General features: G+C 42.7%; 1 protein-coding gene across 5 annotated transcripts in view; it reads right to left on the bottom strand.

Annotated features, from left to right (window-relative positions):
* Positions 1–15563, bottom strand: part of ATP2B2 (ATPase plasma membrane Ca2+ transporting 2) — a 398648-nt gene that overhangs the window by 185890 nt on the left and 197195 nt on the right. The window contains exon 1 of one of the 5 annotated variants that reach the window (XM_058845508.1): positions 7744–7785. The exons of the other annotated variants lie outside the window; for them this stretch is intronic. The gene's annotated coding sequence lies outside the window, so the exon portion shown is untranslated. Of the gene's footprint in view, positions 1–7743; positions 7786–15563 lie in introns of those variants that run through there. 5 annotated transcript variants of the gene reach the window in all.

Here is a 15563-nt window from a genome sequence, read left to right as displayed (position 1 = left end):
TGAAGGCCATCCATTTAATCAAAACACTAATCCTAGAGTGAATTTTCTGAATGTATTTGAACCTCAAGGTCAAAAGTTGCAAATACAGATTAAATACATTTCTTATATATAGGATTAGCCACACAAAAGAGATTGTTTTGAGACTTGTTCTCCTTCAGTCCGCAAACTATTGGAATTAATGGACTTGAAAAATCTGCAAAGGAGTTTAATACATCTACAAATCTCCATTCACAGTGCTATCAAGATAGCCTTGCTAAAAATAATTAATTCTGATTATCAGGAGGGAAAAAATTGTTTGCTTGCTTTAGCAGGTTGCATAATTCCCAAAAATACTTAAAGCAATATTAAATTCTGCTATATTGGAAGTTTTACATTATACAAGTTAATGCCATACCTAAAACTGAACTCGACCATTTAGGATCAAAGTAAGGCAGTGGCAGATTATTATCACCTCTACCTTTGTTTCATAAGCACAATTTGAAAAACAAGGCTTTAGTAAAAGCATTTACTGAGAAACGAGAGCAAATCAGAGCAGAATTCAGAGATTAACAACTCAACCAACTTCCTACAGGCCAAAATTTATCCAGAGGGGCTCTGCTGGGGGAAAGGTGCACTGAGAGGTGGGCAGGGGTCGTGTCCAGTGGTGGAAGAACAAAGGACTGAAACAATCAGCATTTCAGTGGGGCCACGATGTCAATAAAGAGAGAACTCGTGCATGAGCTCTGTGCCTGTGATATTCAACCAAAATAAAGTTAGCAGGCATCCAGAAAAAGCAACAGGGAGGCAGGTGGCAGTGCAGGTAACAAATGGTGGCCCCTCTTGGTGTGGGAGAGGATTTCAGCTTGGCTCTGAAACCTCTTCCAGCATCACCTCACGCTCAGCTGGCAGCAGGAATGGTGAGGCTCCAGCAAAGATGTGCTTTGTGGAAAAGGGGAGGCACTGGCCCCAGTGGAGGCACTGCTGTCACACCACGAGCCAGGAGAGACAGGAAAGCAGGAAAACTGGAGAAAGGAGGAGTCAGGAAAGTGGCTAAAGAGCAAGAGATGCATTTAAGCCTTTTCCAAATGTCTGCAACCCAAGGGAGAAGACGGGGAAGGAGTGGGATGGACACAGGCCCTCACCCTGGAATTCAGGTGAAAGGAAAGCTGCCAACACTGCTCTGCAGCACAGATTCCTCAGGTCCTCCAGGGTTAGAACCAAATATCCTCATTCCTGCTTCCCAGATACATCCCATTGCCAGGCTCACCAGGAGCAGAGCCTCTGGCTGTGCTGGCCAGCACTGGCACCCTGCTGGCCAAACACAGCCTGGGTGTTCATGTGAAATGAGGGCAGGGAAGCTCAGAGCAGTGCTCTTCTAAAGGCAAAGACAATTAAAACTGGATTTGGGCAACTTAAAATCACCCCAAGTTTTAGAAATAAAGACTGAACAGCTTTCTGAGGCACTCTGAAGTACATTTTCTGTTAGATGAATACTGATTTTGCAACCCTTGCAAATCCTATTAGCAGCAAGGGGAGCTGTAGGACTCAGTCCACACCATGCATTATCACTGAAGTGATCCCTATTTAATTACTAAAGAAAACACAAACACTTTTCAGTTGATTTTTGCAGTGTTAAATGGCTTACAAATTGTTGCACAGATGCTTTTCCTGGCATGCATCAGGTCCAACACCTGAGCAAAGTCATTCCCTCACCTCAGTTGAAACCTGGGCTCTCAGTGATCAGCAACTAAGAAGTGACATTTTCCTTGATCCCCACAAAAACTGTGGTCATTCTTCGGGAGTTTCACATCTTCACTAAAAAACCCAAGCAATTACAGCTCCTTCACGTTCTGTTTTATGGTTCCAGCAGTTTTCTCGACCTTGAGAAAATTTGGCACTGTTATTCTAATTATGAGAAGTGGGAGTACATGAAATCTTTCCAGCAAAAGAGAAACTGAGCTGGCAGATGCATGAAATTCTATCCTGCAAAATGACAGAAGGGGAAGTAATGGGACACTAGACCTGTCACTTACCCAGGTAAGAGTCAGCTGCTGTAAATAAAAAACTACATTCTTTTAAGCTCATTCAGCTCTTGATAAATTGACACCAAGTATGGATATTGTTACAAAATAGAGCTGTGGTAACTCGAATTGTTTATTTACAAAACTGGTTGTCACTACAGCACAAAGACAAGCAGTGTGTGTGTGTTTGTGACATATTTAAAGCCCAAACCTCAGAAAGGAAAGTCTCCCATGTGTCCTGACACAGCATCATACATGAAAAATGCATGCACTTTCCTACTGAGCTCACACATTGGGTTACAGCCACACGGGAGGACTGGGGGTTTAAATACCCCACTGGGCCCTTTCCATCTCCAGGACAACTTCCCTGGAACCCAAAATGCACAAGTCCCAGATGCCATGAAGGCTACAGAGCCATCACTCCCTAAAGTTTGGAGAAAGAAGTTTATATTTTAACAATTACCTTTTAAAGCCCTCAAGTTTATTAAGGTCTCTGTGCTAAGTATATTAGAAAGCTCTCATTCCAATAAGAGACACCATTCCACAAGGTTTCCTCAAGCACAGGAAAGCTCAGTGAAATCCAGGCATTCCCATTCCAGAGGGGCAGAAGTGAGCTATCAGTGATCTCTTCTGCAGCAGAAACCTTTGGGGGTCTGTGCAATCACAGATGTCCTGGCCCACATTTAAAACCAGACTTCAATCCCTCCTGCATCTTTCTCTGTGTTGTACTTGGCTAACCCCTTACATAATCACAGGACTTCCTTATTTTATAGCACATATAAAATAGTCTGAGTTCAAGCACAGAGATAACAAAGTCGTCAAACAAATCTGAACGCTTCCGAAACCTACTTTTCTCTTTTGACAACTGTCTGAGAACAGAGAGTGCAGAGAGCTGTTCCTCCTTTAAATTTAGCCTCAGCCTCTGTGAAAATCCCTCCCAATGCTCCAGCCTTTGCTGCCTGCTCTTTCCATTCAAGTGGAACGGGGCAATGAACCCGATTTTGCTGACCCCTTCCCACGGCAGTGGGATTACAGAAGGGGAAAAGCGAACACATGTCTGAAGAGAAAACCCAATATTTTCATTTTCTTTTTACTTCTAAGGTTGTTGCACGTGTGCAGCAGTGGGACAGCTGCTGCTGCAGCTCTGTTTGGCACATCTTTGTGTGCTGGGAAAGGAGCTGGTGCTGGTCCCGCTCGGGCCGGATGCGCTGCCCTCGGAGCCACGTGAGCTCTGGAGCTGCTCAGATGTCTGCCTGACATGGGATTGTTCTGAAATTAGAACATTGCCCCATTTTCAATAAAGCCTCCAAGATTCCAGGGTTGTCCCTGTTAGCAAGGGATGTCCTTGAAAACGAGGACAGCTGATAACCTTAAAGAAGGAGGGTAATTAGTCACAGCCCTGCAACCTTTTCTCCTAAAGAAACAGTGATAAAAGTAAACTCCTATTAGAATATCATTAAATGCATTATTATGCAATACTGGTTACATAACCATGCTTTACCAACTCGGGGTATTTTCAGGCAGAATTCAGTTTCACAGACTTGCCCACACAGAAAGGTTTTTAAAAGTATGAATTGTCTCTTTGGAGGGGATGAAAAAAGCTCAGGTAAATTGATGAATGGCAGATTGGCTGCCAATATTTCACATCCAACTTGAACCCTTAAAAAAATTTAAAAAAAAAAAAAGTATTTTTTAGAATCCCTTTTCAGCTAATTCCTTCCAGAGAAGTGATAAAATCCATGGAAGCATTTGCAAATCCAAATATATCACCCTATCCAGACATTCAGTACCATTTGAATTTCAGCTAAAAATTCACTGTGAATCCATGCAAAAATCGAGGATAAGCAAAATTAGACTGCATTAAGCATGACAACTTGAAAAATACTGCTGCATTTTATCAAAACTAATATCTACTTTCTTCTATCCCTGCTTTCAATAGCAAGTAAGAATCATGATGCATTCTGTTTTACTAAAATATTTCATCTAATTTTACTCATTTAACAGCTTTAGTTAGTTCAGAAATGTTCTAACCTCCAAAAGAAATACCTGAATATTGTTCTTATTGGTGGCTAAGGTCAAGTTAAAATTCACAGCTATGATAAAGTCTACAAAGCAAGAAAGGAATGAAACAGGAGTGCATGTGAAATTCTGACAAGTCAAAAACTGGTGCTGGATGGATTTTTAAAAGTTCAGGTTCAAAAAGAAAGCATGTACATTTCCAACACAGGAATCTACATGAAATATAAGCATTATTATTATTTAAAGTTCATTAGAAAGCTGCTTATTTTCTTTCCAAACATTCCCTCTCAATATCAGCCACTTACTGCTATCTATGAAATTCATCCCAAAACATTGCATTCAAAATGGGCTACAGAGACAATTGTTAAAGAGAAAATAAACAGCTGATGAATTTTTCAGGTACAACATCATCTCTAGCTAATAAATCCCACAAAAGCCCTCATAGTTCCGTTTTTCTTTCATATGCACGGCTCCATTCTAATGAATCATTTCTACTCCCATACTTCCCGAAAGTCAAACGCAGGGGACATTTTCAAAGCAATTATCATTTGCCTTCTGGCAGTGCAAACTAATAATGGCCATTCTCCCCCTCTCACAAACCCGCATTTTCCACCTCGTGGCTCCTCACACGGCCTGGAACACGAAACTCTCCAGGATGATCCTGCGGGATGGCAGAGCCCGGAGCTCAGAGGATCAGAGCATCCCTGTGCCGTACCTGGCACACGAAACTGCCCAGGATGATCCTGCGGGATGGCAGAGCCCGGAGCTCAGAGGATCAGAGCATCCCTGTGCCGTACCTGGAACACGAAACTCTCCAGGATGATCCTGCGGGATGGCAGAGCCCGGAGCTCAGAGGATCAGAGCATCCCTGTGCCGTACCTGGAACACGAAACTCTCCAGGATGATCCTGGGGGATGGCAGAGCCCGGAGCTCAGAGGATCAGAGCATCCCTGTGCCGTACCTGGAACACGAAACTCTCCAGGATGATCCTGCGGGATGGCAGAGCCCGGAGCTCAGAGGATCAGAGCATCCCTGTGCCGTACCTGGAACACGAAACTCTCCAGGATGATCCTGCGGGATGGCAGAGCCCGGAGCTCAGAGGATCAGAGCATCCCTGTGCCGTACCTGGAACGCGGCGGGCCCGGGTACCGCGGAGCGGGTGAGCTGCGCCCCGGCTGCCCCGCTGGCCATGGGATGAACGAGGCGCTCCCCCGGCACTACCCCGGGGTGTGGCAGCAGGGACACACCTTTCCTGCTTCTCTCCACCCCCTCGAGTCCCTGGATCCCTGTTCCCGGCTGGCTGCACAGCTCTGCGCACCGGGGAGGCGGCACCGCCGGGAGGGCGATGCTCGCTTCCACCCACAAATCCTCAACAGCAAAATCACATCTCCAGGTCTCCCAGGCGGGGCGATTCCACTGCTCCCGGCGGAGCCAGGCAGCGAGGAAGGCGGGTTCCCTGGCGGTTCTGGGCTCCTAAATCCCTGGGGCTCCGTGCCCATGCCAGAAAGGGCAGCCTGGGCTGGGTGCGCACCCCCGGCTGCTGCGGCAGGGCTGGGACAGCTCCTGACACACCGAACCAGAGCAACATGGGCACGAGCAAATCCAGAGCTAGAAGCACTTCAAACAGAAATAAGGACGTTCAAAACCACTCTTAGGGAAAGGCAGGAAGCTTTTGGAGTTCCAGCCATTACCTTTTACCTTTAAAGTTATTTATTGAGGTGCTGAAACATAAACCCAGTAGCAAAGAAAGCCCTGACACCAAAGCCAGAGCGCCTGGCTCACTGTGTGGTACGGGAATATTTGGGAAAACGAGAGGTAGAGGATTAAATGGGACCCAGCAGAGGATGAAACTGAATCCCAGCCTTGCTCACTGAGCCCTCGAGCACTAAAACATCCCAAAAGAGGGGAGGCAGCAAAGGCACTGCTCCAGTTCTCAGCTTCTCTGCCCAGGTTTGGACCCCAGGTGTAAGCCTGGCCCTCTGTTTCTGTACAGCTGCCCAAATTGAACTCTAACAAGTTTGGTTTTTTTGTAATCAACCCAAATATATTGAACTACTATTTTCAGTTTTAGAGGAAATAATAGAGGAAAGGAAAAGAGAGTTCCTACTAGCTCAAATTTTTTAAAAATTAGTTTTGTCCACACAAAAAGTAAGTGGGACGAGTGAGACAATCCACTTTACAAAACAAACCAATATTTTTTATGGAAGATAAATGTACACACACTAAGTAGTTATTATTATTACTATTACTGTTACTATTACTATTACTGTTATTAACCTCAGGCACTTTCTCACAGGTAAACATTTTCTCCCATCAGTAAAAGACAGAATTGTCATTAGAAAAAGAAATTAATGATAAAATATCCAAAAGTAAGAAAGTTCAGTGCTGCTTTTTTAACTATTGTCTCATTCTCTCAGGAAATGTTATTATTTCTTAATAGTGGAAATTATGTTTATCACTGACACATTATGGAATCTAACTTCTGATTCCTTTAAATTACAAGTCTTTGTATCTGTAAAGAGTAACATTTTCTCCTATAAAAGTATAAGAACTTTTAACAGAGTCTGGAAGAATTATACTGTGGTATTTAAAAATAAACTCTGTCAGACTTACCTGAGAAAATCAAAGTCTGTGGGTTAATGCACGTTTGACTGGACATAATTTTAAAAGAGTATTTCAATGTACAGACCCTCCAGGTGAAGAAACCAACAGTCCCAGATCTTTAAATTTTGGGACTGTAAAAAGAGACTCCAAAAATATTCGAGATGGTTTCACACAACTATTAAAATAAGTGGTTAAAACCTAGGTAATTAAGAAATCTAAAAATGTTGCAGGAATAAAATATGCCATTAAACTGTTAGAAAAGTACATTTGTGGCATGCAAATGTCTCAAGATAAAACCAAATTATACCCTAACAGGAAACCTCCTGTGCAACCTCTACAAAATCTTTTTCTTAAGCACTGAGAAGCAATTGCTGTTGGTGAGAGGACTCAGTTCTTAAGTGGAAGAGATAAAGATTATAAAGATCTATTTGTTATGCATTTAAAAATAATTTTTATTCATATTCCAGGTCTAAGCAAGAGTCTGAGAAAGAAAGCACTGAAACCGTGCTGAGCTGCTGGGTTTCAGATTGCTGTAAATCCCAAATGCTGGAGCCACTCTGCCTCTGCTAGGGCACAATTAAACACCTTCAGCTCATTTCTCCCCGGTGTCCTGCAGGTATTTTACACCCATCTGTCCTGAAATAAACTCCCAGTTCCATCTGAGGGCTCCCTGCCCTGCAGCCCAGGCTCTGACATCCCACATGAAGATCCCAGGAAGCTGCCAGGGCTGCCCAGCTCCTTCCCCCCTGCCCCAGCGAGGAGCAGCTGTGATTTATGAAGGCTTTGCACACATTGTGCAGCGGGCAAGAAGTGCCCCAGCAATGCCTGGCACAGCTCTGCAGAGCCTCAGTGGCACCGTGACCTGCAGGAACACACCTGGCACGGCCAAAAATTCCACCCTGTCCCTCCCTGGGAATAATGAGTGCCTGGAGCTGGCATGGGGAGGGGCTGCTCTCACATGGGCAGAAGGTAAAAATCACTCCAAAGCAGGTTCTGCTCCAGCATTGACACAAATAAACACTTTTTGTGTCATTCCTGTTTTCCACAGGGTAAATGTTCACGAGCCGCCCTTCCCAACCAGCAGGCTCAATTTAAAATTAAAGGAATTTATTTCCCTTACCTTCATGATACTTTCCATTCTGAATAACTCTGAAGTTGTTTTGTTTAAATTTACAGAGGGAAAAAAAACAAGTTGATTGGTGTGGGGAGTGTTTAAAAATTACAGAAACCAAAGGAAAGAAGTTTGGTTCACAGCATGGGAAGAGGACATTCGAGACTAGTCCAGGATATTGCTTTGGAAAAGTCACTTTTGCCACTGCTCTAAAATTTGCATGAAGCTCAGAGTAGCTGAATGTTATCTTCATCTTCATCTATACCTATATATAATATCTATTATATAATTTTCTTCTTTAGGCAGATATATATACATTTTCCTGTACATAAATGTAACTTTCTGACCTAGATAACTCTGCAAACAGATAAAATATTGCTTCTTAACCGGGTAGTTTTTAGGAAATCTCTTAACAGTAAAACCAGATTTTAATTTTTTAGAGAGTTATATGTAAGATAAGATAAAAGAAATCTGTATCAAATCATTTTATCAAGGCACGGGCACAAGGCTAAAGGAGAGAGTGGAATTTCAAGGAATGAATAAGGAGGACTGGAAATGATGGAATTTATGTGTGAGGCTGAAGAACAAGTTAGGTAACAATGTTGGGAAACAATGAAATGGAAGAGGGTAATAGAAAAACTAGGCCTACTTTTACCTGTTTTTCCATAAATTTAGCAATGTCATTTCAAATTCAGGAATACAACAGCTCATTTAAAATAAAGTACTGTTTTTAAACAAAAACTGTCTACCAAAAGTCTGAAATTTAAAAAAAAACCAACAAAAAGTGGGCTTGATCCAATCAATACAATCGTATCCATTACAGTTTCAGGGGTGACCTTTACATCAGACCTTTGCATCTCTGGAGCAATTCTGATTGCACCCATTCTATGGAAGCAGGGCTGCAAAAGGTGTAAGAGATGCAAATTCTGACAAAAGGTGTAAAAACTCTGAATTCTGACCACAGCTCTGAGCTGGGGACCCCGTGTGCTGCTCAGAACTCTCACCCCAGAGTCACCCAGTGCCTGCTGGACCCCAGCATTCCACCAGCTCCCCTGGACCATCAGCTCCAAAATCCACGTGTGGAAACTCAGCCTCACCTCAGAAAGGTAAAAGCAGCCCCAAGTGCAGAGATTTTTGTGCTGTTTCAGACACACAGGGGGGAACTGAGCACTGATATTTTATGAGGGTGTCACATTTTTCTCCCCAAAGGGGAGTGAGGAGTGCAAGGCAGCCCTGGCATCTCCAGACTTTGGAGACAACTGCACAAACCCGTCCCAGAGCGCTGACCATCGCTGTGATACAAACTCATGTACAAATACAGATGTTACAACCCCACATTTGTATGGTTGAATATATTTCACATCATGAATGACAGCTCCAAAGCCCCGTGGCAGGGGGTGGCAGTGGATGAGCTTTAAGGTCCCTTCCAAGCCAAACCATTCTGGGATGTGTTACAGGAACACAGGGGAGAAGGGTTTTGTTTTGCCATAACCTGAGGTGAATAAGCAAAATAAAACTATTTTGCTCCACTGACTTTTAAAGATGCATCAACCCAAAATTTGACCCAGCACTCTCTTGTTATATTTTATCAATCTGCACACATTCCTGTTATCTGTGCTCTTGTCCAGTGTGCCACTGTTTGGTTTGTGTCCCATCAAACATTTCCTCAAGTAATGTTAATAACATAAATTCATCCAAATGCATCTGTCATAACAAACATTTCTGCAATATAAAAACAAAGTTCTTGATTAAGAAGAAAGTTTTGAAAGTAAGTGTCTTCTATTTTCTAATGCTCTGGAAAAGTTATTGGCTTTTTTTCAGAAGAACCAGTCTTTTAAAGCAATTCATCCCCTTTTTAAGGAAGGTAGAACAGCAGAAGCCCAAGCTGGAAAACCCCTTTCAACCTCAGTAAAGTTATCATTTAATCCCATGCTGTGTTACATCTCCTACAGCAAGAGAACAGGATTTAAAGATTGCATTTGTGCACTTTTGGGAGTGTTCTCACAGTCCCAATCCATCCCCCACCATGCTTTTTCCATAATTATGAAAATATACAAACTATAATAAGCATGTCCCAAATGTTTGACCAAAACACAAACACTGCTTTAAAAATACCCTCATCCCGTTTCAGAAGGACGACTAATCCCAGATAACAAACCTTTCCCAGACAGAATTCAGTGGGAATTTCCCATAATCTTTGTGTTAAAGCTGCCATGCTCTGATCCCAGCTGCAGATCCAGCACCACATGCACACGTTGGACAATGCTCCGAGGCACAGCGTGGGATTATTGGGATGTCCTGGACTCAGTGATCCCTGTGGGTCCCTTCCAGTGCAGGATATTCCATATCCATATGGATTTCCATAAGGATTTGTGCAGCAGGAAATGCAGAGTGAGGCTCCATTCCCGTTATCCAAACACGAGCGGGGCTCAGGAGGGCTGAACACGGAATAACCAGAGCCACCCCAACACCTGACAGCAAACATCCTGTGCCAGAGCAGCACGGATCAGGGAGGACAGCACATTTCCAGAGCAGCTGCAGCTCCTGGAAGCTCTCAGCTTCCTCTTGGAGCTCTCCCAGGTGCAGCAGCCACGCGGCTCCCAAAGCCCACGAGCTCAGGAGCACAGAGTGGCAACCAAACATCTCCCACAAAACCTCACCCACAGCTACTGACTGCCCAATTATGCAGTTAAATCAGTGTGGAAAAGACCCTGCATCCTTTGATACCTGCTCTGCTTTGGGGATGAAGGGCCAGTTCCATGATAAGACAGAAATCCTGCTCTTTTTAATACAAGAAAAAAAAAAAAACACACACACACACAGAATGCAAAAGCTAAGGCTAATTTTTAATGAATCATTCAGCAAAAGAGAATTTTCAGCTGGTTTTGGCGCTGGTAATCACAGCCCTTAACACATGTCATTTCTAGGAAAGTGTTTCCCAGTTATCTGAGTGGTCCAGTGGTTCAGTTCAAAATATTGATATTTAATTGCCCAGGGAGACAAAGGCTGCTCAGCCTTTGGCAAGGGCAGCACAGCCCCAGCTCTCACCAGTCTCTGCATGGAAGTTTTGTCCTCAGGTACCAGATCAGGTAAAACCAACATCTGAGTGTCCCTATTGTGGGGACTTTATATTTTAGAGATTGAGGGTGACTGCCGGTTAATAAATCATTGTGCTTCTCTGAAAGTCACTAAAATCATTAAATAAAAGTTACCCCAATAAAAAATGTCTCTCTTTTTTTTCCTCAGAGCACCAAGAGCTACAGAGATCCCAAAGACCACTCTGCCTTCACAGACTGCTTCGCTGAATTCCTGGAGACGGAATAAAAGCCTCTTGCATAACCCCCATCAGGGCAAAGCACTTTCTAAAATGAAATGGAACCTGCAGAATCCTCCTTCCAGACCACTAAAACACACACACACACACACACACAAAGCTTTTTCTGAAGCTGATGCAGGAACACAAAGGAACAGACAATTTGCCCTTTCCCCAAACCTCTCAGGTCACAAAAGCACACAGTGATACAGGCACTGCTTCCTAAACTGATGAACATTTCACACGGACAAACAGGCATCCAGGCACTGCTTCATCCCTGTGCCACAAATGCTGAAATCCCAGAATATTTCTCCAGAGCCACTTTGCAAACGATTCCTTGTAAACAAGAAGTGAGCTGAGAACGAGGGAATGGATTGGGGGATGATATCGTGCCCCAGTGACACATTAATGCAAAGCAGGGGGAGGAGAGATGGATTTTTCATTCCTTGCCAGTCTCTAATCTTGCATCCAACCATTCAGCTGGAAGATGGGAGCCACTCAGCAGCTTGAAAATTGGAATTTTATTGGTCCAGAAGAACAGAAGGCGTAAATATTAATATATATATAAATAGAGAATTAAAACATTAGTCCTCCTAAAGATGGAACAGTGCAAAGGAAAGTCACTGCCCATTTCAGACTGACTCTGTCTGAAGATGAAAAACCACTGTAAACCCCCCCCAATCCCTTCTGGCAGCAATTCCCACCCCGCTGGGGCTCAGGAACAAGCAGGGTGTGTAATAAGATTTCAGTAGCTGCATTCTGAACAAATGAGTTCATTTTCACTTCACCAGGTGGAATTCAGAAATGCTCAAGACAACCATTTGTTGTTGAGATTTGAGATTAATGTGAAACCAATCATTCCATATTAAAAATTCAATATGTTAATAATAATAATAATAATAATAATAATAATAATAATAATAATAATAATAATACAGTTTATTTTGCTTCTATTTATCCACCCCAGATTAAATTTAATCTGTTTGTATCGGTTGCCAAAAAAAAAAAAATAAATCCAGAATTAGGAAATAAAATGCTGACCACTGTGATTTTAAAATAATCTTGAAAATCTCAAAATAATCTGTTTCCAGTAGAAAGAGAAAAATGTTGATACTTACAAAGCATTAAAACATTACAAAAATCCAAGCTAGCAATCATCAAAAATTGCCTTCACTTTTCACCCAGCATTTTATACTTTTGTGAAAATGGTTTTTAGAACAGCTTAAGTTGTCAAAAAAATTGAAGTGCTACATTTAGTTTGGACAATGGAAAGTCATACTGAAAAGTAGAAGCTTCAACATTACCAAGAATGCTCAAACATAAAACATCTGTAAATGTCTTAAACTTTATAAATAAAATACTATGGGTGACTTTGATAAGGAAAACTTCTGCAAGCAGCAGTGAACTCTACTAATGTTTTTTTTCTATTGACTCTTATGCACAAAAAAAGGACAAAAATAAGGAAAGGTGCTACAGAACAAGAAAACCTATTTCTAAATCTATTTTTCTGTTTGAATCATAGTCTCAAAGTGAGAAGCAGTTCAGGCTCATTCATCCTGGTCTGTATCACTTCCACAGAGACAAAATGACCAAAATTCTCTTAGGATGGCCCCAAAGAACCCTCTGCACAATTCCAAGGATCAGGATGGATTTTGCTTCATTGAAAGAGCATTTTAGAACAGAGAAACAGGTTTAAAACGTGCTGCAATTTCCTATGGTTACCCCAGGATAGAAAAACTTAACTTTTCAAACTCTTGGGTGTGTCAGGGCAAAAATAATCTTCACTAAAACAACACCAAAAAAATATCCCAACACATGACTTGAGATTTGGTTACGCTGGTCATGGGACAAATTTCTGGGTCTGCTCAGAGGATTCTCGATTTCTTACTTGGGCTCTGGACCAGCAATTTGCTCCTGATTTAGAAGAAAAACAAACCCAAAGTGTTGCACCCTCAGCAAAGTGGGAACGTTCACGCCCCAGCTTTGACGGCAGAGCTGAAATTCAAACAGTTCACTCCTTACTGACACGTGCCAATATCACAGGAGTTTTTTCCAACACCAGACTTGTGCCTACGCTGCTCAAAAAACCAGAAAATTGCCATATTTGACCCTTCTTATTCTATACTGCCAGGAAGAAAGGAGACAGCAAAGGTGAAACTGTCACCTCCCACTGTAGCACAAAAAATCATGAATTTGACCATCTGGAAGTTCTGGCTGAAGAAAACTTTGGGTGCTCTTGAGGTGCCAGGTTATAGCACAGCTGCATTTTTCAGGAAAATAAAAGTGTTCTTTGAAAAACTGGTAGTGTGACAAATTATCTAAAGAAAGATTAAATAGCACAGTCACCATTTGTACCCCCTCGACCACACCCACGGGAAACATGGAAATTCTGGGTTCAAATAACTATTTATTCCCATTTAGGTTTTGGTTAGACTCTGTCAGGAACTGTGAAAACACTGCCTTTGCAGTCAGAAAAACTACACTTTGCTGGGGTTAAATTACATAACATCCTGAACTTCACAAATTGTTTCCATTGCAAACTTAAAACCAGTGAAGATGCTCACTGGAATTTTTGGCAAGAGAAGTTGAAGGGAGTTGTTCCAGAGGCTGACTTCAAGTTCTTTTTTTCCAGTTTAAAACTGACTTTTTAATATGGGTCAAATCAGACATTAGAAAATCAGATCCCCAAGTCAGCCTCTTTGGGAAAAGAGTAGATTCACTTTCCCAGACCACTTTGATTCCAAAGTTGTGGGGGAGTATGGGCCTGCTTGGCTTGGGGTTTCTTCAGAACTGGCACAAGATCCTCCTTAAACAACAAAATAGTTGTAAAATGAATTCCAGTGGCCCATTTAAAATGTAGAAATGTTGACAGCCAGCTACTCCAGAGTTACTCACAGCAGGAAAAATATTCTTGTGGTCTTTATTGCATCCCTCAGCAGTATTATGAACAGGTTACAGCATTGTAAACACATGGCCACTTAGCTTTTAGAAATAGGATAATAATTCAGATTACAAAATCAATGTATTCCCTGAAAACTGATGAGAAACAAGGTGACAATATTTATTTGATGAATAGACAGCCCAGGAAGTGGAATTCTCTTGGAATTCTCCTGCATTTCCATCTAAGTCACTGTTGGTCCTTACCTTGAGAGCACAGACCTTCAGAGCTCCTCTTCTTGCCACACTGGGATGATCCAAATTTAATTTCCCAAAATTACTATTCCTGAATAACAGCAATGATCTGAATTTGCTTCAGAATAAAAATGCTGGGCTCACCCTAAGCTCCAAGATTTTTGAGAACAGTTATTCTCATCGAAATTTGTTCTCACCATTAACTGAAATCATTTTACATTTATTTGATCTGGTTTAAAATATTTCTCTGGTATTTCTCTTTCCTGGTTGCTTCTGCCCATCTTCTTGATGAACAATGAAGATCTTCTTGATGAAAAATTAAAATCTTCTTGATGAACAATGAAGATCTTCTTGATGAACAATGAAGATCTTCTTGATCAGAAGAGTGTTCTGATCAGCACGTCCTCACATCGAGGATCTCACTGCAGAAACACCAGTCTGGGTCTTGGATGTTGTTGAAGTAGGACAAACATGATGGGTTTTATCTCTTTTTAAACTCTGTAGGTTCCAGGCCAGTTCTGCTTCTCTTTTCCAGAGCTCAGCTGGCCTTTCTCAGACAGAGGCTGCTGCCCATCACGTTCTGGCTGCAGGAAATGAAATTTCCCTGGCTGCTCTGGAAGGACATGGTGAAAGGCTGAAGCAGAAAGCTGTCCCTGCTGTTCAGAAGTGTCCCTGTCGCACACAGGGTGACAGGGGAGGTCCCTGCCGTGACACAGGGCTGGGTGTCCTGGTCACCTGCTCCTCACACCTCTGTCCCTTCTGCTGTGGCACCTTCCAGCTAACCCAATCCACATCTCCAGAGCCATGGTGAGCTTCTGGGGATGGTGCAATCCCTCCTCCTCCTCCTCCTCCTCAGGAGCAGCTCTTGGAGTGAGTCAGGATGAGCTGACAGATTTTCAGTGTCACCTGGGGCCTGTCCCTGCCTGCAGTGTGACCCTGGGGGCACCGAGGAGCTGGAATCAGCTATTTAAAGCTCACTGCAATATCAATGGCAAGCTCAAAGGAACTGCCAAGTCCACTTAATCCCCAGTGCTCAGAACATACCTTCCAAACCCAGGGCCTGTTTATCTCCATCCTACTTAAGCCAAGCTGGCTGGTTTTGTCTTCTCCTCAGAGGAATCTTTGCAGTTACTGCTCAGTTAACTCGAAAACTGTTCACCAGCACAGCACCTCTTCATTTTCCCCTCCTTACACACCATTATTGGTCCCTTCCCACATCAGAAGGAATTCCCAATAAACACTGCTGTAATCTGTTTACTACATCCTGTTTATCCAGTTTAGGCTGTACTAAGCATCCCTAGCAGCTTAGACCTGCTTTATGTAATAGGGCTGGGACATGCAGACAGACCCAGAGCTGCCCCTCCACTGCCCACATCCCTTTTCA

The sequence above is a fragment of the Poecile atricapillus genome, chromosome 9, assembly GCF_030490865.1.
Source record: "Poecile atricapillus isolate bPoeAtr1 chromosome 9, bPoeAtr1.hap1, whole genome shotgun sequence".
Lineage (NCBI taxonomy): Eukaryota > Metazoa > Chordata > Aves > Passeriformes > Paridae > Poecile > Poecile atricapillus.
This window is presented reverse-complemented; position numbering and strand designations above follow the sequence as displayed.